At 43.2% G+C, this 22,568-nt stretch overlaps 1 long non-coding RNA gene across 1 annotated transcript in view; it reads right to left on the reverse strand.

Annotated features, from left to right (window-relative positions):
• LOC128844779 (uncharacterized) overlaps nt 1-5,765 on the reverse strand; it is a 46,187-nt gene extending 40,422 nt beyond the window's left edge. The window contains exons 1-2 of the long non-coding RNA XR_008446535.1: nt 5,514-5,765; nt 4,609-4,902 (exon numbers count right to left, since the gene is read on the reverse strand). This is a non-coding gene — a long non-coding RNA (uncharacterized LOC128844779). The remainder of the gene's footprint in view (nt 1-4,608; nt 4,903-5,513) is intronic.
• Nucleotides 5,766-22,568: the final 16,803 nt, after the last annotated feature.

Below are 22,568 nucleotides of genomic sequence, written 5' to 3' on the forward strand. Positions count from 1 at the left end.
CATATATGATTAATTTATTGTTGAAATAGAGTTTGAAAGGTAACGCTGGCGTTTTTTTAAAGGACTCTACTCCTATATTCAAAACATAACTTACTAAACTATAGGACAAGAATTATGCTATGGAGCAATAGCCTGACAAAGCAACCATAGAGGAACACACTATTAATCAAACATAAATCTAGTCGGGATGTTTTTTCCCCTTTTGGTGAAACTTTACTGCACAGAACAGTTTGACTAAGTCTTGCTTATAGGAACAACATAGTTCATTTGCAGGCCTTTTGCATTCCATGATTTTGTAAGGCTTCAAAGCACGTATTAACAGACAAACATTCAAGCTTTTAGGGGAATCTATGCAGGGTCTTCCTAGCTGCTGTTTACTTGCAGAATCAAGAGCAACCACTGGAAAAAAAAACAAAAACTTACAAATGTGGCATCTATTAACTGCACTCTACACATTACCCCAATTTTTATACAATTCACAAACATTTCCAGGGGGCACATGCCTCCTGCCAGACATGTTCAGAATGTCTGGCCTTCGACCCCTGTGATAACTGATCCTGTGCACACCTGTCTGACATGAAAACCATGCAAAATCTTTTTTTAGCTATTGGTAAGCCTTGTGGTAGCCCCCTCTGCTTAAGCCACAGAAACAAGCCATGCTTTTGGCCCATAACTTATGACCTACAGCAGGTGTAAGTCCTAGATCCATGCTATCCACAAATATTTAGAGCTGTTGGGGTGGTTTCACAGCTAAATTGAGCTAGACTGACAAAGGTTTCAATAAGTCAGAAGCCTACCCACACTTTGGACTCATTAAATCTTCTTGTGCTGCAGAAGCATTTGGTGTTTTCAGTACAGATCCAAATATATACATAGAATACACTGTTCATATGGTGCTTGACCGAGTGCTCACTTGATATTAGTGGAAGGATTCCCACTGGCTTTCATGGACACTATACTGGGCCTTTTGAGAGGAAGTCAAGCCTGCACTGCAAGAAAGGAAAGGTCTGTTCTGTAACAGAAGAAGGTGGTTCATTTGCAGAGGAAATGACCATTAAAATATAATAAGATGCCTTCAATTTATTAAGAACTGCTTCGTGGGTTGCTGGATGAGTATAAATCCCTCACAGGCCAGTGGCATGTTGGTGAAATTCCTTTGCTGAGTAGTGCAGGGAGCCACACACAGGTCTCCGAGCTGCAGGCCTGGACAAAGAACTCTTAGCAGAATATATTCACCAAATGATAATGCAAACTACATAAAAATACAGAGGATGGGAAAGTGGACTGCCTGCTTCGATGGGCACATAAATTCCCTGGGTCATTAAATATTTAGAATTGACAAACAGATAATTTAGCCAGGAAAGGACTTCCCTAGTTTTCCTCCCTACAAATAAATCACTGTCTAAGTCAAATTGAACAAAGAACTATGCTTGCTTTAAGGAAAAGCATAACAATTATGAAACGTACTCCTTTGCTTACGGGGATAGTGCATCCCAGGTGACATGGCATTTCCACAGAGATACTCTCACTCGGCCATTAAAAAGAATGTAAAGATGCTTCCCTTCTTTTCATAATAAAGGAAACTTTTCATGCAAAGTTGCTCAGTATTGTGGTTTATGGAGTCATGCTTTGGTAGGCAGGGAGAGTCACATAAATTGCATACCTGGTTAGAAACCACCTTTGTGAATCTGACATTTCTTTCAAGCTAAGTTTTTCCAAGACAGGTGCTCATCGAGTGCTGGCCCTTGTGCCATCTACCCATCCACTCCCCTTATCTATCTGTCTTTCCATCTGGCTGCTTTTTAAGTTTCACAAAAATGCTTTGGTTGCATTCCTTCCAAAGCTGATGACCTTCAACTGAATGTGATTTGAAATGCATGCCGTCCTTAGACTTCAGTACAGTAATTTGGACTGAGCATTGTTTCACGGGCAAGATGAAGATCTCTTTACTAACTTTTATGGTGCTTGACAAAGCCTAGCCAAATATCTTCAGAGACATGGTCATCAATAAATATTATTGCTCCCTCTGTCTTTAAAAAAAGTTACAGTCAGGATTTAAAGATTAATTTCACTACATAGAATGAAACTGCCAGCAACTGGAAATAGTGAAAACTAGAGAAATTCCAGTACAGATTTATACTAGTGACCCTTGTTACTATTTGATATGTTGCAAACATTGTTCTGTTAAAATAAAGTCCCCCCCCCAACTCACTGCCAATACCACTATAGCATAAAGCTTACATTGTTTTGATTAGATCTGCCTCATTAGTAACCAAACATCACAATTATCCATCGAAGTCTACATTTATGTCACACAGATAATTTGCTAAGGGAATTTTGTTTCCTGTAAATACAATTGAAAGATTAGAGAAAAGTTGCAAAAAAAAAAAAATCAAGCTCCATTGAAGAATAAAATACAGTAATGCTACACAATGGCTTGAATGCAATTACTGTTCCAAAGAAAACACTGCTACGCAAGACTCACTCCCATAAGGCAGATGTTGGTTTCTCTCTCTCTCTTTTTTTTTTTTAAACAGCTGCAGGTTAATTTGTCAAGGTTATTTTTTGGATTTTGATATTATCAACCTGATAGGTAATATAAAGGACAAGGATAGTCCTTGAATCTGAAGAGGGGGCTTCCCCTCCCCTTCTCCCCATAAAATTGAAACATGATAACTCGGGGGACATGGGGAAGAATCTCTCTTGACTCACTGTACTGCTTAGATATAAAAAGCTACCCTTGACCATTGGTTTTATTACATTTTTTTGGTGTAGAATCATCATGTATATTTAATATTTATGCAGCTAAAATCATTAATGAAAAGAGCCATTACTTCGTTTTATTTTCACTTTTCTGCTCTATTCAATTTTAATAGCTTCATGGCCCAATTCTGCTCTCCGCCTGGTTCAAAGTTGGAGTAAAGCTACTTTAAGTGAGGGGGAGAATCAGAGGTATAAAGTTTGTGGGTTTTCTCTCCAAGGATTTCTTTTAATAATGGATTACAGCAGCTTTCTGAAGAGGATTGTGTAATTCCTTTGAATGACAGCATAAGAGTTGGTGCTGATTCTTAGGAAAAAAAGTGATCTCAATTGCACACTGGTTAACTAAAGCTAAATCAATAATAACCATATTAATAAATAATGCTTATAATAGCAATGGCAGGATACAGACAGCAACCTACTGGCAGATATCAAGGAAATGTAAGCATTAATTATCTGCACAATGTCAGTGCTACACCTACATGACAGGTTTACATGTGCAGCAAAGCTAAAAGCTCAATTCTGAAGATCATCAAGACAAACCAACAACTCTGCTTTCATACAAGATGTCTCTTGCATTTTCCTGAAATTCAATTTTCTAGTTGTCACAACTAAGAACACATTGCCTTTTTTTTTTTATTTGAAGGGGGGGGGATGGCTTTGGAGGGGTGCAATTGGGGAACAAAAGGGGAGTTAGAAAGACTGTTTGCACTTTCTCCATCCCTAGTTGTGAATAAAATAAAGAATTAAAAGAATTAAAAAAAAAAATCAAACAGAAGCTTTCAGAACCCAGAATGAAAAGACAGGCGTGAACTCAGCTTCTCAAAACCAATTCTAATATGTTTCATTTTCCAATGTGAAGTAACATACGCACTCACAGGTCTCTTATATAAACAGTTAAAGGGTTACTCCTGGTCTCAAATTCCCCACAGCTTTTAACACAAATAAGGAGCTATCTTTAAACTTTACTCTTTTCCACCCCCCTGGACAAATAAGTAAAGTTTAAGGAATTCTGATTTTGTTGTTTCTTTGCAGGTCCTAAAATGAATTCGCTTTCGATCGTTTCCCCCTATTATGCTTGATTTCTATTTGCATCCAAGAAAAGACTTCATGTGCACAAGGCCAGGTGTGTTTTCTTTGATGGTTTTTCTTCTTGAATTTTACCAGGGCTTTCTTTCTTTCTTTGTAGCTTGAAGTATACTTTAATGCTTCCTATACAGTAGCAGGACTGGGAGAACCTTAACTGAATATCTGACCTATTAACCAGGACACACATGCTGATCCTGCTGGAGGCTTTTGGGTTCTCTGGCAGTACAATAAATAATAATCAGGACAATAAAGAGACACTAAAATCCCACTGCTGATGCGAGCCACTGATGCTCATCTTTCTCTGTAAGTAGCAAAGACCACTCGGTTTAGCACAAGGTGTAGGATCAGTTTGCTCTGAAAGGTGCACCCCTAACAACAGCTGCATTCAATTCTAGGTCAAAGAGGCTAGGACCTGCTCCTCAAACCAACTCCTGCTAGAACCAACCAGGTCTCTTCCTCCAGGATTCACAAACCAAGTGGCTTTAAAGGCTGCAGCCTGCCACGCTTCTCTGTCTGCCATAATCATCCCTGACTGCATGGACTTAGCTGAGTTACTCCAAGGGTGGAACCTGACCCATCCAGAGAAACAACCCAAACCAACCGGCGCTCCCCCAGCACTGCCTGAAACTCCACCACCAGGTGCTGGACACAGATAGCCCTCGGGGTGGGGGGCAGAGGGGAAACACCCAGCAGCAGGACACCCCACGCCCCAAGCTGGGCATGGGGCCGCTCTCCTGGGAAAGGATATGGGTTACAGACCAGTCTGAGGCACCAGCTGCGTGGCCGGGTGGTTTGCTTGAGGCAGAAGAAGACGGTGGGTGCCAGGGCCGGGTAAGGGACCTGTTCCTCGTCCTCCTGGGCTGGATCCTGGGCCGAGGAGCCGCCAGAGCCCAGGCTGCCCTGGATCGACTTGCAAGGGCTGAGCGCATCCTCGTCCTCCCCGGGCTGGGCTGCCTGGCTGGGGAGGGAGGCTATGGGCACCCGGACGTCGTCGCTCGCCAGCGGCTGGAAGGGCTCTCTCCTCTCGCCATCAGTCATGATAGCAGCCAGGACCTGCAGGGCAAGGAGCAGGGGGCAAAGTCACTCGGGCATCGCTGGAGACCCCAGGGCCAGGGTGGGGCGCACCCTCCACCTGGATGAGAGAAGCGCTGGGGGGGGGAGGGGTCCAAGCACTGGTAAATCCAAGGGAGAGAAAGGGAGGGGGGAGCAAATAGATAAAAGGAGGAACAGGAAAAAAAAAGAGGAGAAGGGGGAGAAAAGAAAGAAGAAGCTAGAAGGGGAGGGAGGGGAGGCTACAGGAAATCTGGGCTGCCCATGGTTTCAGCCTCCCCGCTGATGAAAACAGAAGAAAGGGGGAAATGGGGTCCCCCGACTGAACTCACCCCGGACAGGGTCGGCGGGGGCTAGAGACACCCCCAGGCTGGGGTGCGACTGATCCCAGCGATGGACCTGGAGCAGCGGCCAGACGGGCTTCCCCGCTCCCATCCCCACCCCAGCCTGCTGGAGCCAACTTTGTCAGGGTCCTGAGCGGAGGAGTGACCCCCAAAGACAGACACACCACAGGGGACTCAGCCCTACTTGGCCAGCGTCCACCAGCGCCGGATCGGGGAGGGGGCCATGGGGGTGGGGGGCGCAGGTGCCTCTCTTTGGGGGCAGGGGCTCACCTTCGTTTCGCGGATGGTTGGTTTCCCAGCAGCATAGCCGGGACTTCCAGTTCACATGAGACCAGGCAGCAACCCACTTCCCCGGACTCCGGCTGGAAGGAGCGGGGCTTCGCCCCGGGCAGACGGCACCTTTGTAAATCCGGCCGCGGCAGGGAAAGGCGCGGGGCTGGGTCCTGGGCAGATGCGGGCGAGTTCTCCCTCTCCCCTGGCAGCCCCTCGGCGGAAGGGGGTGGATGGACGGGGGAGCGGGGTGCCGGCGGGGGGGATCTTACCCGGCAGATCCTCGTGCAAGAATAATCCCAAGGAGAAAGCAGCCCCGCCCCGCCGCTTCTTTGCAAAGCTTCGCCCGTGCGAACAGGAAACTTCGGCTTGAGCTGGGGGGAGGGAGGAGAAAGGAGGAGGGGAGGGGAGCTGGGATCCCAGAGGGGCGGGGATGGCAGGCAGCGTGGAGGGGGGACCGTCTCTCTTCCAGCCGGGGAGAGACAATGATCCGGTGGAGCGGGGATCTCCCGGGCTCTGGCTGCCCGTGGGGCGCGGAGCGGAGCGGCCGCCCCCAGGTGCGGCTAGCGGCCCCGTGCGCCCGGCTCCGCGCGTCTCTCCATCCCCGCCTCGCCGCCGCCCTTTGTTCCCCCGGCGCCGGAACACGTGGAGCGGGCGATGCCTCGGGGCGGCCGGGTCCCCCAGTTCATCGCGGCGGCTGGCGGCAGAGCGCGGTTCCGGGGGCAAGCCGCTGGCTGCGGGGCGCTCCCGCCTGGTCCTCAGCCGGTCCTCATCACGCACAACTTCAGCCCGCCTGGGGTCCCTCTCCTCCGACTTAGGCCAGTTTCGCAGCCGTGTAACTCGGTTGACTTCAGAACAGTTACTCCCACTCGGGACCAGTGCAAGGGAGAGGAACAATCAGGCCCCGTCCACGGAAAGCCAAGCACATTTCTGGAGAGGAGACAACAGCTATAGTCCTATTAAATCATGCTAGAATTAGATCAAGCTATACTCGTTCCTTATATTACTTACTGATATTCATAAGAGATATTTCCAGCACGGTGGCTGTTGGGATTTTTGACTTTCCTGGCACGCTAGGCTTGAGATCTGTGCACCATAACACTGCCTCTTCTCCCCGAAGGAGGTCATTCGGTCACGTCATGTTTCTAATCAGTGTCTGTGTTTCCACAAGGATGGTTCCTGATTCATTTCATAGCTTAGAGAGGGTGATTGCTTATAAAAAAAAAAGGGGGGGGGTTGTATTTTATTAAAAAAAAAAATCCTGTAATGTGAATAGATGCAAGGAATTCACAGCCCCTTGTTTTGCAGCTCTCCTACCAAGATGGGAATTAATTCAGTAAATGTTTTAAAGAGATAAATCTATAAACTGAAGTTGGAGGACTGGGCATTTTAATAAATTGCAGTGCTTTTAGCTAAGTAGCTAATCTTCCCCAGGGGCTTAGCTTCCAGGGATCAGAATAAACAGATAAAAAGTTGTTAGAGGCACTGTCCCTTATACACTCTGCCTAGAAAGTTTTATTCTTTTGAGTTATTTCAAATTGCATGAATAATAGATAGATGTAAAGCGGGGGGGGAGGGGGCAGGAGAAATAAAAAGATCTTAGCCTGATGCACTCCCCTCAGCTGGAATCTTTTAAAGGATGAGTTCATTATATACCACCACATTCAATTTGCAAATGCAGTTCCCGGTGCTATTCTTCATGGTTAACAACTGGGGATTGATTGAAAAGGGAGGTCACGAAGGCTTCAAAGCAGAAAGAGCCAACTGCAATGGAGAGAGCAAGAATTGTTTTTTTACACACACGTCTGCTTTTCAAGGGCTGTTTTATTAGGCATTTGCAGGTTGTGATTAACAGCATGTGGTGACTTTATTATTGAGCAAACACGATCTGTAAAACAAACATGAACTCTGCGAGAAAGAGATTGCACTTGGAGTTTCCCCACATTTTTTACAAGCTGATTAGGGCAAACAAACTACCCCCTAGCAGGGAAGAGTTGCATTTGATTTGGATGCTGCTAGCCTAAACAAATGATTTTCCTGTTGTAAATCACCCTGTGCTTTTTGTGCAATAAACCGGCCTCCCCTGAAGCCAAAGAGGTTTACTAAAGGGGAAACATGGAGAAACGAAGACCACTCTAAAGAGATGGAGTAGCTCAAGCTATTCGTGATGGTCTCCCGCAAGAAACCCTTTTCCATTTCATTGACTTTTTCTTTAAGTGGATCTTCTATGAAAGCATGAGTGCCAGCTCCAGCAACGCACAAATCCATCTTCAAAGGTATTCCCCAACCAGCTGTCCACAGACCAAACAGCTTCCCCCTGTCCTTTGCCAGGCAGGCACTGCATGTCAGATCACTGTCACAAGCCTTTAGAAATCATTTCCATAGCCAGACAGAGCGTGTTTGTGTTTATCATTTTAAAGGTTTTAACATCATCTTATTGAAAGACTAATAAACTGTATACACCAATGGTAATGGTTATGTACTATTATGTGTACCTGGAGGATCTGAATAAGCCTTGTGAATAATGGACCCAATCCTGGTCCAAAGGGGATTTTTGCCTTTGACTCAAAAAGGAAGCAGGATAAGCACCAACGTCAGTAGCTGATATAAAGAGATCTTTTGGTGATGGTGGCAAAACTGTTTGCTTCCTCAGACTTTAATCCACACACAGTGGGGAGAAAGTAGGCCAAATTCTCCCTTCATTTACTCCAGATTTACCCCCACAGTAACTGTTGACTACCATCAAATCAGTCCAGATTTACAGCAGTGCAACTCGGAGCAGAGGTTGGCTTCTGGTGTTTCATTAATGAACTGCTAGGATTGTACAACATGAATTTAGGATACACATGTCTAAAATGGACAGGCACTTGGCTTGCAAGATCATGGTTGAACTCAATGAGATGTGTAATGCTCTTAGCTGCTCTTAAGAAACAGCCACAGGCTGGCATTCATGCAAGTCAGTTTCAGTCTGTGTGCAATGCAGAGTGAGGATGCGAAACATGTACAGCACTATCACCCGTGCACACAAGCACCTCGGTGAAAGCAGCATTGTTCTGAGAGAGCGTTTGGGTGGATTCTGTCCCTGCTGATGTCTGAGATGCATGAATGTAAAGAAGACAGTGGCACCAGGCTCCACCCTGTGGAAAATAAACCATCGCAGGGAAACAAAGCAGTCAGCACTTGATACAGTTGTCAGCAAAAATATTGGGCTAGAAGCTCAGCTGGTAGAAATTGGCATAACTGGGGGGGGAGGGGGGGCTGATTTGCAACAGCCAAGGATTCAGCCCTCTATTCCTACAACTACATCCAACATATTGGTTGAGGTCACTTAACTCCACCTCTTGCACTATACTGTAGTTATTTGGAATTAAAGCTTGCTTAGTGGTATGTTTCCCATTTTAAAGATAAGGATAGGGTAGAACTTTATAACAGAATTGTCAATTGTCCCTGGGATTTTCCTTAAGGAAAAAACATATTTCGCTTCCCTGCTGTGACCTTGCCCAGCACTTTTCATCCAAGGCTATTAAACATCATCTGAGATTCACAACAACCCTGCAGATTTGAAAGTAAGAAGAAATCTATCCAGACCGATAGGCTAAGGCACACACGGCTGAGTTCTGATCTGTTACAATAATTTAAATCAGAACTAACACCATGATCAGATAAGAATCAAGCTGACTTCCCTAAGGTCATACAGCAAGGACTGGACCCAACCATTCTGATTCCCAATCCCCTGTTCTTACACTATACCACTTGTCCTCTGCTACTACACCAGTTACAAAAGGAGTATTTTCTTAAGTCTACAAAATATGCTGGGTGCCAGTAGATTGATTTTGTCCAGTGAAATCCAGACAGCAAATCAACCAATGTAGTGGAATTTATGCCTTGTTCTTTGAATGCACATGATTTCGCAACCTCATCTCATAGAGTTGCAAGGGTGAATTAAAAAAATCTGAAGAAAAACCATTCTGCATTTGACTTCAAGGGTTGGACACTGCCGTTTTTCTGAAGCCAAAATGAGATCATTAGGCCATTCCCATAGTTTGAAAGATTCTCTATATCTGTATGCCTATTAAGCTGGCATTATAGATATTCAGTCAGATAGAAGGTCCTGAGTGCTTTATGTAATATTATTTTTACTGGATCTAATTCTAGCTAACTCAAATCTGGGTTTTTCTGATTGCAGAAAAGCCTTCAAACAAGGGACAATCTAGCTAATAGTGCTTGCATAAATCATTCTCAAAATAATGAGTATCTGTGGAATGAATTCATTTAGCTAAATAGATGGAGGACCACTTAAAAGTTATTTGGGAAGATTATCAAAAGAGAAGGGAAATGCAAAACAATACATTGATGAGAGAAAGGAAAATTCTATTAGAAACAATGAATTTGTAATAAATTCAAAATGTTGAACAGAATTTTTTTTAAAAAGAAGATTGGCAGGCAACATGATAATTTGGCTGCTTTGGTGCTAAAATGCATTTTTAATTAAACGACACAATTTGTTGAAATGCATTTAAAAATAGATAGATAAATAGGTGCCCTGAAGAAGTTAGACTTTTACTTCTCTGACATTCACTTCTCAGATTCAACACTAATCTTCCATTTCTTCTGTAAGAATAAAATATCCTCAGGGATATTTCTTCTATTTCGTTAAATGTATTGGCTGTACCGTCAAGAACAACTTGTCTATCAGTTCAATAAGCTAAACTGCATATATCCACTAGCATAACAACAGGGTAAATTCTGTTCTCACTCAGACTCTGCTCCTTGAAATCAATGGCAAACCACCTATTGACTTGAATAGGAGCAGGACTTTTGTAGAGAATTAGGTGCTGAACCTGTAAGATGCTGGGCATGTCTCATAAGACGTTGAATGCCCTTGAATTCTGGAGGAGCACATTTCAACGCTGCTGTAATTATTAATACTAATATTTAGCTCTTATATCAAACTTTTTCTGAGTAGATCTTAAAGCATTTTACAAACGAGGTAAGCATCATTATCCCCATTTTACAGATGGGGAAACTGAGGCACAGAGCAGGGAAGTGACTTGCCAAAGGTCACCCAGAAAGCCAGAGGCATAGCCAGGAATAGGACCATGATATCCTGAGTCCCAATCCAGTGCTCTATCTACTGGGCAAAACCACCTCTCTAACAGCTGCCCAATAGAGGTGGATGAACTTCAATAGTCAGTGAAGCAATTTTTGCAAGGTCACAAGTGCCCCTTGCTTCCTAAATCCAGATTAACTCCTCTGAACACAGTGGAGTTACAATCTTCCATACATATAAAACCTTTCCCCAGGAGGATCTCAGACTGCTTTACAAATTGAGGCTAAAACTCTCCTCTCCAACCTACACTGTAGATTTCTTATCCAGACAGCCGATTTCTATTACATACCCCACTCATTCCATGGGGAAGATTGTCAGCTGGTGTCAATTGTCATAGCTCTGTTGATTTGAGTGGAGCTAGACCAATTTACTCCATCACCCCTCCTATGTGGAACTTCCTGCAATGTGAGTGACAGATGTGCACCCAGATTAATTTATGCGCTATAGTCTGTATTATGGTAAATAGATCTACAGGATAGCATATAGAATTTTGCTCCATAGATGGGTACAAGCGTCATGGTTGGACTATTGAAAATGTTCCCTATTCTGGTGAGGAACGGGGTAGCTGTTTAATAACACACATCAACGTCAAAATGCACTTCACTGATGTAGCCCCACACTCTGCATTTTCACCTCTCTGTGGCTTAGATTTTCTGCCCATTGTGCCATGACTGGTTTAGCTGATTGTACAACAGCAAATACTGTAGCCACTTGCAAATTGTCAGGATGGTTTATCCCTCTTTGCAGCATTAGCACACATGAATCAGCAGTAAGTAGAAACCCATGTAATAGTGGTTAGCAAGAAATCCTTCTCACTGCTGTTAAAATCACCCAGGAGAAACTCTCCTCTCACATAGACTGAATGATGAGTGGTTGAATCTGCTTCTCCATGGCTGAGACACCTTGACCTGCAGCCTCTTCACTGCCTCTGTGAAGGATTTCTTCATAATTTATTTCCAAATTCTTGATTCCATAGGCATGGAATAAAGTTCCTAGCACAATTAACCAGACTGCTCACTCTAAGGTGCTTTTGAACGTTGTCCTAACTGTGTAGTCCCAGCATTTGGAATGAAGAGGACTACTTAGGACTACTTATGTCTGCATCCTGACTCCTTTTCCTTACCTACAGCATTTTTAGTGAGTAATTTTTTCCACCTCATTAAGTTTCATATCAGTCTCTTTGATGTCCTTATGGAGCAGCTTACAGATTTTCAGACAGCTAACACTGCTGGGACAGGAGCTTTGACTTCAATAGGCAGGGTGTGTGAAATTCACATGAGCAGGGCAGAGACCTGAAGTCCCACCTGAACCCCTAGAATAGGGCTTAAATGAGATTTAAGTGATGCGTGGGGTCAAATTTCACCGTTTTGAGTTTCCTAGCTTGTGGAAGAGGTTCTTTCTTCACTAAGTGGCTTCCTCTAGCAATTTTCAGGGGGGTGTGCTGGCAAAGCCCAAACCATGCCATCTTTAAGAGCTGGATCCACCCATCCCATAAAAGACCTGTTTATATTCTATAATTTGAACATACAACATTTCAACATTTCAAATAAATCGGAACACAGGCTGCCAAACCGGATCAGACCTGAGGTCCCTGTACTCCAGTATCCTATTTCTGACAGTGTCCAGTACCAAATGCTTCAACAGAAGGTTTAAAAGAAGAGAGATGTGGGATACTCTGCCACCCACATTAACTTTCATCCTGATCTCTAATAGTTAAAGACTAGCTTAAGAGGTTTAATAGCCTTTCCACAACATTTGTTATAATTATGATAATTCTGGATCTTCTTGATAGCCATACAAATATCCAATCTCTTTTGGAATCGTAAATTCCTTGCCTCAACAACTTCCTGTGGCAATGAGTTCCATAGTCTAATTATGCATTGTGTGGAAAAGTATTTTGTTTTATCAATTTTGAATTTCCCACCTTTCAATTTCATTGACTGTCCCTTTGTTCTTGGGTTATGAGACAGGAAGAACAGAAGCTCCTGATTAACCTTCTCTAGACCATTCATTATTTTATATACATTTATCAACTCCTCTTTTCCATCTCTTTTCTAAGGAGAAATAAATTAAAATAAAATAAAGAAGCAATTTGTACAGAATTTTAAACCTAGCTGCGTGTTTCAAAGGTTTTCATTCTGGGTCAGTCCCTTTTAGAGGAGAAATTATTGTAACTGATTTCATTCTTGTTTGTAAATGCATTTATGATGCCACAGAGAGAATTTGAAATCACTGAGGCAGAGTGCTGATGGTGCAGTTCAATTATATTTGCTGGATGAGCTGACCTTTGTTGTACCAAGAACAAAATCTTATGGGAGAAAAATCTTTTAAATAGCTGCTATTAGTTTTAACCAATTACCTAGGAAGATGATGTTAAAAGGAACAGACTGGTTGACTATATTAAATAATGTTTTGTACAGGAAACAATTAATTTTATTTGAGCTCTCTATGTTGTCATTATACACACAGACAGGTAAGTAGAATATTATACACTCCTAATGATTGTCTTTTGAGAAACAGAGAATATCAGACTAATGACAAAATGACTTAGGAAAGTTACCAACACATTAAATAGTACAATGGGATTCCTGCCCTGTAGTGTTATTCATAGATTCCAATGCCAGAGAGACCCTGGTGATCACCTAGTCTGAACTCCTGTATAACACAGGCCAGAGAACTTCGCCAAAATAATTCCTAGAGTAGATCTGTTAGACAAACATTGACTCCTGATTTTAAAATGGTCAGTGATGGAGAAATGTATGTCTTGTTTCCAGTCTGTTCAGCTGATTAGCCACCAGGACCCCCAAATCTTTTTCAGAGTAACTGCTTCCCAGTGCCCTACAATCCTAAACACCCAGGGTCTGTACTGTGCACAGCTCTCTACAACACAGCCCAAGTAGTGATTCCCATGTCTACAGTGCTATTTTTAGCAGTGTAATGTCCCACTGACGGAGCCTTTCCCTGACATAGGGAAAGGCTCTGGCAGGGTGGACCCTGTGGGGAAAGGCTCCAGTAGTGGGGAAAGGCTCTGGCATCTCCCTGCTGCTGCCTTTCCCTGCCTTCTCCCCCTGCCAGAGCCTTTCCTCACTTCAGTCAAAGTCTCCAGCATCTCCCTGCTGCCAGAGCCTTTCACTAAGTGCCTGTACTCCACATGCTGCCAAAAGCGTAGACATAGATTAAGTGACTTGGTCAAGGTTGCATAGGGAATCTGTGGCAAAACCAGGAATGGAACCTAGGTCCCTTGAGTCCCAATCTTTAATTACAAGAACAATCTTCCTCTCTTAATTCACAGTGACATATTTAGAGGGGAGTCTGAGAAAGTCTGACCTGGTGAAATTTACATCATCTTCTGGTTCCCTCAGTGCAAGCGTGTATTAAGCCACAGCAAGCCCATGAAAAGTATTTGGAAGCCACGTGGACAGTTTTCAAGTGGAGTAGCTGACTCTACAAGATATACAGCAACATCTGCCTAAAAGAATCCTTGCATCGCTTCAGACAAAAATAAATACCTTAGCACTTAAAAGAATTTTATTATTGTGAGACCAATACTTCATTCTATCAAAATCTTTTTATACCGTTGTAGTCAAATGAATAATTAGTTGAGCATTGTTAGAAAGAGTCATACCAAGCGTATAGCAATAATATGAACCATTCTGACAGAACTGTGTTAACTCACTAAACACAAAGATGAAAGAACAATCGTTGTAAAACTAGCCCTCAAGGGTACTTATATATCCAGGGAAGAGTGTGCCATAATTTGGGCCAGAACAGATCACATCAATCAGTGAGATAACTACTTATCCATCTTAATGCTTCTGGATTAAGAACCAGAATATACCCAGAATAGGGTGACAGCAAGTATAAAAAATCGGGACAGAGGTGGGGGGTAATAGGTGCCTATATAAGAAAAAGCCCCCAAAATAGGGACTGTCCCTATAAAATCAGGACATCTGGTCACCCTAACCCATAATTTGAACAGGAGCTAAACTGCTTTTCAGTGATCATCAAAAGCCAGATATTCATAAAGTAAGACATGAGGCCCATGTGCATTTGTGCACCTACTTTTGCATATGCAATTTCTAGAGCTGCATGTGCATCGGGAGCATTTTATCCATTTCCAACACAAACGACTGAGAGGCAGGTGCAGAGACTTAAGACCTCACTTAGGGCCAGATTCAGCCACCCGTGTGTCCTCTGAGTGCCACATGATGTTGTTTGTATCATGATACGAATATAATTATATGGCAACACACCTCAACACTTCTCTACATCCCCTAACCCACAAACGCAAAAGGGGTGATTTGTTTCAGTTCGGTTAGACTCCTGTTGGCCCAGCCCTATTAAATACCCAATCTAGAAAACCAGCAAAAACGAGACATGCTTGATTGCGACAGCTGGTGCAGAAGAACGCTCACCCAGTGCAATCTCACTCTCATCTAGTTCATATCCTGAGGGAAATAGGATGAAGAGCATCCAGGCAAAACCCTCATCGCCCTTGGCATTGCAAGTCCAAAGGGAATCCTGTCACAGAAACCCTAGGAAAACTATTCCCCGAACAAAGGGTTGGGATGGGGGGGACACAGACACATGAAAATAGACTGTTCCCCAGGGTACAAGCTGGACTGTTGAACAGATGTGTCTCCTTAGCTCTCCAGCTGGGAATGCCTCTTATACAGCCACCTCTTCAGGTTGTGCTCATGCACACAGCCTCCAGTATGTAACTTTCTCCCCGCTACACAGTGTGGAGTGCTACTAGCTAGCCACTCATAAATTACTTACAGGGCAACACCCGCATATTCTTAGTCCCAGCCTTGACCCTTGAAATGTGCATCTTGTACTGCACAAGTACCCTCCTGGATAGTACAAGCTCATAGCAAGTCCATCATTTCAACAAAGGAAAATGATATACGCACCAGCCTTTTTATCCCAGATGGAGTTTCCCCACACACTCTAATCCAGACACATTGGTTAAGATAAAATGATAAGAAAAGTTTATTAGCTACAGAAAGATAGATTTTAAGTGATTACAAGTGAAAAGGCATAAAAGTCAGAATTGGCTACGAAAGTAATAAAAGATAAACACGCAAGTTAATACCTAATTTACCAAGCCAAGTGAACTTAAAAGCAAAGGTTTTGTCTCACCATATGTTGTTGTAAATTTCAGTTCTTAGTTCAGTTCTTTGAGAGTCGATGTTATAAGCAGAGAGATGGGAGGAGGAGAGGTAAAGTAGAGGTCATTGTTTTTCATTCTTATACCCTCCCTCCTCTTTGAGGATTACCCCCTACTGAGATGCAGACAAACAGTCTCTTGTGTATATGAGGTTTGAGCCATCTCTGAGATGAAATGTAAAAAATAACATATGAAGATATACCTATCTCATAGAACTGGAGGGGACCTTGAAAGGTCATTGAGTCTAGTTCCCTGCCTTCACTAGCAGGACCATGTACCATCCCTGACAGATTTTTGACCCAGATCCCTAAATGGCCCCCTCAAGGATTGAACTCACAACCCTGGATTTAGCAGGCCAATGCTTAAACCACTGAGCTATCCCTCCCAAAAATTTCTTGTTTACACCTTCCGGGTGCTGAAGAATGGCTGCTTAAGCTAGTGATCACTCTTTAACTTATGGCTGGGGTGCTAGGTTCTCTTTGTCTCTTAAAAACTGGTTTGAACCTGTCTTTCTAATTCCGGAACATGTTACAGAGATGCCGTACAGCAGAAACTTATTACTTTACATACAATGCTGATACACATATTTTACCATGACAATAATATTCAGCAGATTATGAGTTTCCAAATGATTCCTCATGAGGCATATTTTGTACAAAATTAATCATAGTCTTGTAAAAGTGGTAACCATAATAGTATAGACTGTCACAGCTATCCCTATTGCACCAGAAATGGAATGGAGGGGAGTTTTAGGGCCATACTGTGAGTTTAACGCATAGCCCTGCAGCAGCAATAGACCATCCCAGTGGAGGCTCTAGGACACATTGTGCTTGAACCAAGTTCAGATCTCACAGGCTTCTGGGGAGTTCTGGGGAAGTGGGATTTCTGTGCCACCCTAGAAAAAGACACAGCATTGCCTAATAGCTCTGCCACTCCCTACTCCATTTTGGGGAGCCAGCCACATTAGCCTGATGTGGTCCTTGCATCAACGGGACTGAACATGTGATCAGCTCATGCACAAATGGCAGGATGCCCCTCGTACAATCTCCTTCCACTTGTGCATCCACGTGGGGTGAGGCACAATCTTGCCATGAAGGAAACCTAAAACTATAGAACTGGCTCTGAAGCTGCCCCATCCATGTCTGCTGTCTGCAAAATTTCCATCAGTATAATGATCACTTAACTCATAGCAACCTGGCTTTTGGAAAAGCAAGATAGGGCTATGCGAGCTAAGCAGACTTAGAAGATGCTGCTCGACCAAACCCAGACAGATCTCCTACTGGACCACACAATTATAAAATTTTTAAGCTAGTGGATGGAGAGAAAGGAGTACCATCTCACCGGTGTTTGAATGGCACCGCATTGGCAAAATGGAATTGTTTAGGGTGATCCAAGTGGAAATGGAGAGCTTTTGCTGAGCCTGCATTATTCATTGCTCTCTTTCATCCCATTATTCTTAGCTCCGGTGAGATGTATTAGACAGTGGAAGAGCTCCCCCAGGGAAAGCTGCATAAGTGCCATTGCTTGGGTAATTTAGAAGTAGATTGAAGCTAGCACTCAAGAATATACCTATAAAGGAACAATCCTGCATTGGCAAAGTACATGAAGGAGCTGGAGCAGTTGGACTTTTCCGCCATCTAATTGTTATGAATAGCCATTGCAGTGACAACTTTTCAGACAGCTGAGAAGGCCAGTTCACATTCTAAAACATTGCGCATATTTATAGCCAACTCCCACTGACTTGAATGGAAGCCCATGCAACCGAATCTGCATTGAAGATTTAGAGATACCATAAGTTTCCGCAAATTCAAGACAGATGACTATTACAAATCTAGCTCCATCTCATCCTTGTCCCCTTTCACCACACCTCTAAGTGAAGCTGTACTTATTTAAAGGCCTAAGAAGCAAGTAAATAAAAGACCAGGTAAGCTAGCAGCAGTAGGCTAAGTATGATGACTTCAGGACAGAGAACAGGTGGATGGAAGAAGCTAAATAGAGATCAGGAGGCTGCAAAGTTTAAAACAACAGTGTACATACCAATGTTAACAGGTATGCAGCAATGAATATGGTTTAATGTTGGTGCATTTATCTCCAGTGTAATGGTTTCTCCATCTCGGATCCGGAGGGAGGCCACTCTGCTTTATTACACACAGTCTTCGTCCCACAGCCTCCCTGCTGGGGCAAGCAACAAACAGTCTGGTGCAGGCCTTCTGGCCTACAGTGAATATGCAGCCAGCCTCAGGTGTGGGGCAGCGGCAGGGGGACCCAGACCCACCCTACTCCACAGTGCCCCAGCCCAGAGCCCTGGCAGTGATGGATGGTTCCACTACTGGGTCAGTGAAGAGATGTAAGGTCACTGCTTCACGTCCTGGAAGCACAACTGTCTGGTTTCCCTGGGCTACTTCCTACCTGACTCTGCTGGCATTGCTCCATCGCCGCCGGGCTCTGGCTCACAGTTTCACTGTTGGGCGGTGCTTCCTCCAGTATCTCCGTGGGGCCTTCCATTTTCTGGGCCAGGGCAGCGAGCTGCTCCACAGCCACTCCTGGATTTAACAGAGGGCTCAGCTCTCTGGTGGGGACATCTGTCTCCTTCCTTGGTCTGCATGCAACTTAGCTGCAGAGCCCTACTTTTATACTTCCTGCCTTGCCCCTGCACTTCCTGAGAGGAGGGCAGGGCGGGGTTAGTTGCGCCCATCAGGGGAATGTAATGGTTCCTCCCTCTCGCGTCCAGAGGGAGGCCACTCTGCCTCACTATATCCAGTAATAGGCACTGAATACTGGCTGAAGAGGATAAAGACAATTGAGGGTTAGGCTGCATATTCCACCAAGCCAGGAGAAGCTGAGGTGAATTTCCTCATAAGAACATAAAAATGGCCACACTGGGTCCAACCAAAGGTCCATCTAGCTCATTATCCTGTCTTCTGACAGTGGTTGGTACCAGATGCTTTAGAAGGAATGAACAGAAGAGGGCAATTTGACTTATCTATCCCCTGTCATCCTGTCTCAGCTTCTGGAAATCAGAGGCTTAGGGACACTCACAGCATGGGGTTGCATCCCTGACCATCTTGGCTAATAGCCATTGATGGGCCTATCCTCCATGGACTTAGCTAATTCTTTTTTGAACCCAGTTATAATATTGGCCTTCACAACATCCCCTGGCACTGAGTTCCACAGTTTGGCTGTGCATTGTGTGAAGAAGTACTTCCTTACATTTGTTTTAAATCTGCTGCCTATTAATTTCATTGGGTGAACCCTGGTTCTTGTGTTATGTGAAAGAGTTAATAACACTTCCCTATTCACTTTCTCCACACCATTCATGATTTCTTAGCTCTATAATATCCCTTCTTAGTTGGCTCCTTTCTAAGCAGAACAGTCCCAAGTCTTTTTAATCTCTCCTCATATGGAAGCTGTTCCATACCTCTAATCATTTTTGTTCCCTCTCTGTGTATTTTTTCCAATTCTAACATATCCTTTTTGAGATGGGGCAACCAGAACTGAACTGATTTATATAGTGGCACTATGATATTTTCTGTCTTATTACCTGTCCCTTCCTTAAGGGGGAGGGATAGCTCAGTGGTTTGAGCATTGGCCTGCTAAACCCAGGGTTGTGAGTTCAATCCTTGAGGGGGCCACTTAGGGATCTGGGGCAAAATCAGTACTTGGTCCTGCTAGTGAAGGCAGGGGGCTGGACTTGATGACCTTTCAAGGTCCCTTCCAGTTCTAGGAGATGGGATATCTCCATTATTTAATGGTTCTCAACATTCTGTTCACTTTTTTGACTGCCACTGCACATTGAGCAGATGTTTTCAGAGAACAATTCACAATGACTCCAAGCTCTCTTTCTTGACCACCAGCTAATTTACACGTCTTCATTTTGTAGATATAGTTGGGATTATGTTTTCCAATGTGCATTCCTTTGCATTTATCCATACTGAATTTCATCTGTCATTTTGTTGCCCAGCCACCCAGTTTTGTGAGATCCCTTTGTAATTCTTCACAGTCAGCTTTGAACGTAACTATCTTCAGTAGTTTTGAATTATCTTCAAACTTTGCCACCTCACTGTTTATTTCCCCGATGCCTTCCTGTCAGGACATCAGGAAATAGCTGCATCTTGAATCACCACAAGTCATTGTGGCTTTCCCCTAATCTCTCTCTCTCTCAAGCATTACCAACCAGCTGTACCTTCTAGTTCCGAGGTGTTCCTTACTTAATGTTCTTACTATTTACTATTGCAGCACAGACCTGGGAAAATTTTCAAGCACTTTGGAGAATTTTACTCATAATCAATACAGCTCACCGTTGAGTCTCAGAGCCTTGGCTCACAGAACTCCTAGTAACCAAGGATTTAACTAAACTGCAAGTGTCTGATTTTTAACTAACAACTCATTTTTCCCCATTCACAAATTTTCCATGAACAGACTTTTTCCAAATTCATTTGTTCTTCTTATTTGTTCAGTGAACAGTGTTTGCAAACATCTCTCAGTCTGTAAATTGCTTGCAAAAAGTTTGCTGCAAGTATTCCTTTGGGTCGTTTCTAGCTGTGATTCTACATCTGCGGTGTGAAGTTGGTCATGCAGGGCACATGCTAGTGTTTCTATTCTCTGATTGTATAAGCAAACTGGAGCAGGTCAAAGATTTTCCATAAAAATAGATGTGGGTTTTTCTTGGCACAAAATGACTTTGACAAAATGGAAACGTCACCAAAAAGTCTTTTGTTAAAAAAAAATCATCAGTTGGTCAAAAAACTAAAAATTCAAGAAGTGTCATATACATTCTTTGATAAAAAAATGGTCATAGACATTTTTTGTGGGGGGAAAAATCATTTCACAAACGGTTGCAAAGCTAATCTTTATACAGGTTTCAGAGTAGCAGCCGTGTTAGTCTGTATCCGCAAAAAGAACAGGAGTACTTGTGGCACCTTAGAGACTAACAAATTTATTTGAGCATAATAGCATTCTATGCATCCGAAGAAGTGGGCTGTAGCCCACGAAAGCTTACGCTCAAATAAATTTGTTAATCTTTATACAGACGCTCCCAAACTTATGCAAGCGTTCTGTTCTGGAACGCCTTGCATAACTCGAATTTTGCCTAAGTCGGAAATGTATCTCCGACCATTACACAAAACAAACAAACAAACAAACCAAAACGAAAAAAAAACCCTCCTATGTCTAGCTTACGGAACTTTTTCCGTAAGCTTGGATTTGCATACATCGGGTTTACGTAACTCGGGGAGTGTCTGTATGTTACATTTGCTTCCACCTAAAATGATCTTGGTTCAGTCATGAAAGTCAAATACAGTAGCTCCCATTCTGTGTTGATACCGACTTTGTGACCCTCATCATGGGAGTTACAACAGCTTTAACTCCCCTGAGAGTACAGCAGAACTTGGAGTTTTAGATGTTTCTGAACATGTGTTAAGTAGCATGACTGTGAATACTACCGTACAAATAAATGTTTGTGGCCAATCCGGAATTAGTCTGCTGCATCTTAGTTAAACCCGACTAGGAATGAATGTTTGTGAAGCGTCTACCCTTGAATTTATAATTGGGTTTTAACATGTGAACCAACACAACTAAACACTTTTACACTGTTAAAACTCCATTAGACCATGTCTACACTACATACCTCTGCTGGCATAGCTATGCCGGTCAGGGCTGTGAAGAAGTGTGAATGGTGATCCATAGGGCTCTGCTGGTTGAAGACCCTAATGCAGATACAGTCATACCAGCAAAACTGCACTTTTACTGGTATAGCTTGCTTTGCTTGTGAGAGATTTTACTATTCTGGTAAAAAACACAGTTTTGCTGGTGTGCTGTATTTGCATGAGGAGTGCTTTGCTGTTACAATATACCGGTGTTACTGTACCGATAAACATCTTCTAGTGTAGACATAGCCTTAAACTTACATCCACTGACCAACACCTTCCAGCACCTTACACATCACCTCTGAATCTGGTTCCAAGCTGGAGAGATGGGCTAATGGTGAGGTGACAACATGCAACTACAGCACCTGGTCTGCTGATTTCGGCGTGATCTTTCCAGATAGCATGTGTCACATTTATATTAGAGCAATTTAAAAGACACCTTGAGCAGGCAGGACTGAAGATTTGCAGATGGAGACATTTTTATTAGTTAACACTTCCTACTTGGTCTATAAGTCAGTGTTTCGTGTCCCCTGAGGCCTAATGCAAAACATTAAGCCTCTGTTTTTTCCAATCCTACTCATATTTCATTCCAAAAGAGATCCACCACTGACCCCTCTTGCATTAACAGTTCCCTTGGGACAGAGCACACTTATTTAAAACAATCTATCAAAAGGACCAGAGTTTTTCCAATCAGCTATTGTCCATTAGGATTTATTATGTAAGGCCTAGGGCGTGAATGGAAGCTAATTTGTACACACAACTATTCTTTTCAGGTAACAGGTATAAAGGCCCTTTGCAGGATTTTTTTTCCTTTTCTTTTTTTTTTAAGAAGTTGTTGCAATTTTTCAGGCTTATTCTCTACTCATAGTTGATGAGATTAATTTATAATGCAACATGTATGGGAAAGGGGGAGAGGGTGGAAAGAAAAAAAAATGTTCAGAGATTCTTGATAAAGGAAAGAACAAATGTTAATAATGGGTTCCAATTATTCCACTGAAAGATGCTGTGGAATTGATTACTACGCTAGCATGGTGTCTTTTTTGTTGCTCAGAACTTACTGTACTAACTGCAGAGAGTGAATCCAAGTCTCCATTAAAGAGCACACCATGCATTATCTTCGGGGGTAGGTC

The sequence above is a fragment of the Malaclemys terrapin genome, chromosome 10 (assembly GCF_027887155.1).
Source record: "Malaclemys terrapin pileata isolate rMalTer1 chromosome 10, rMalTer1.hap1, whole genome shotgun sequence".
NCBI lineage: Eukaryota > Metazoa > Chordata > Testudines > Emydidae > Malaclemys > Malaclemys terrapin.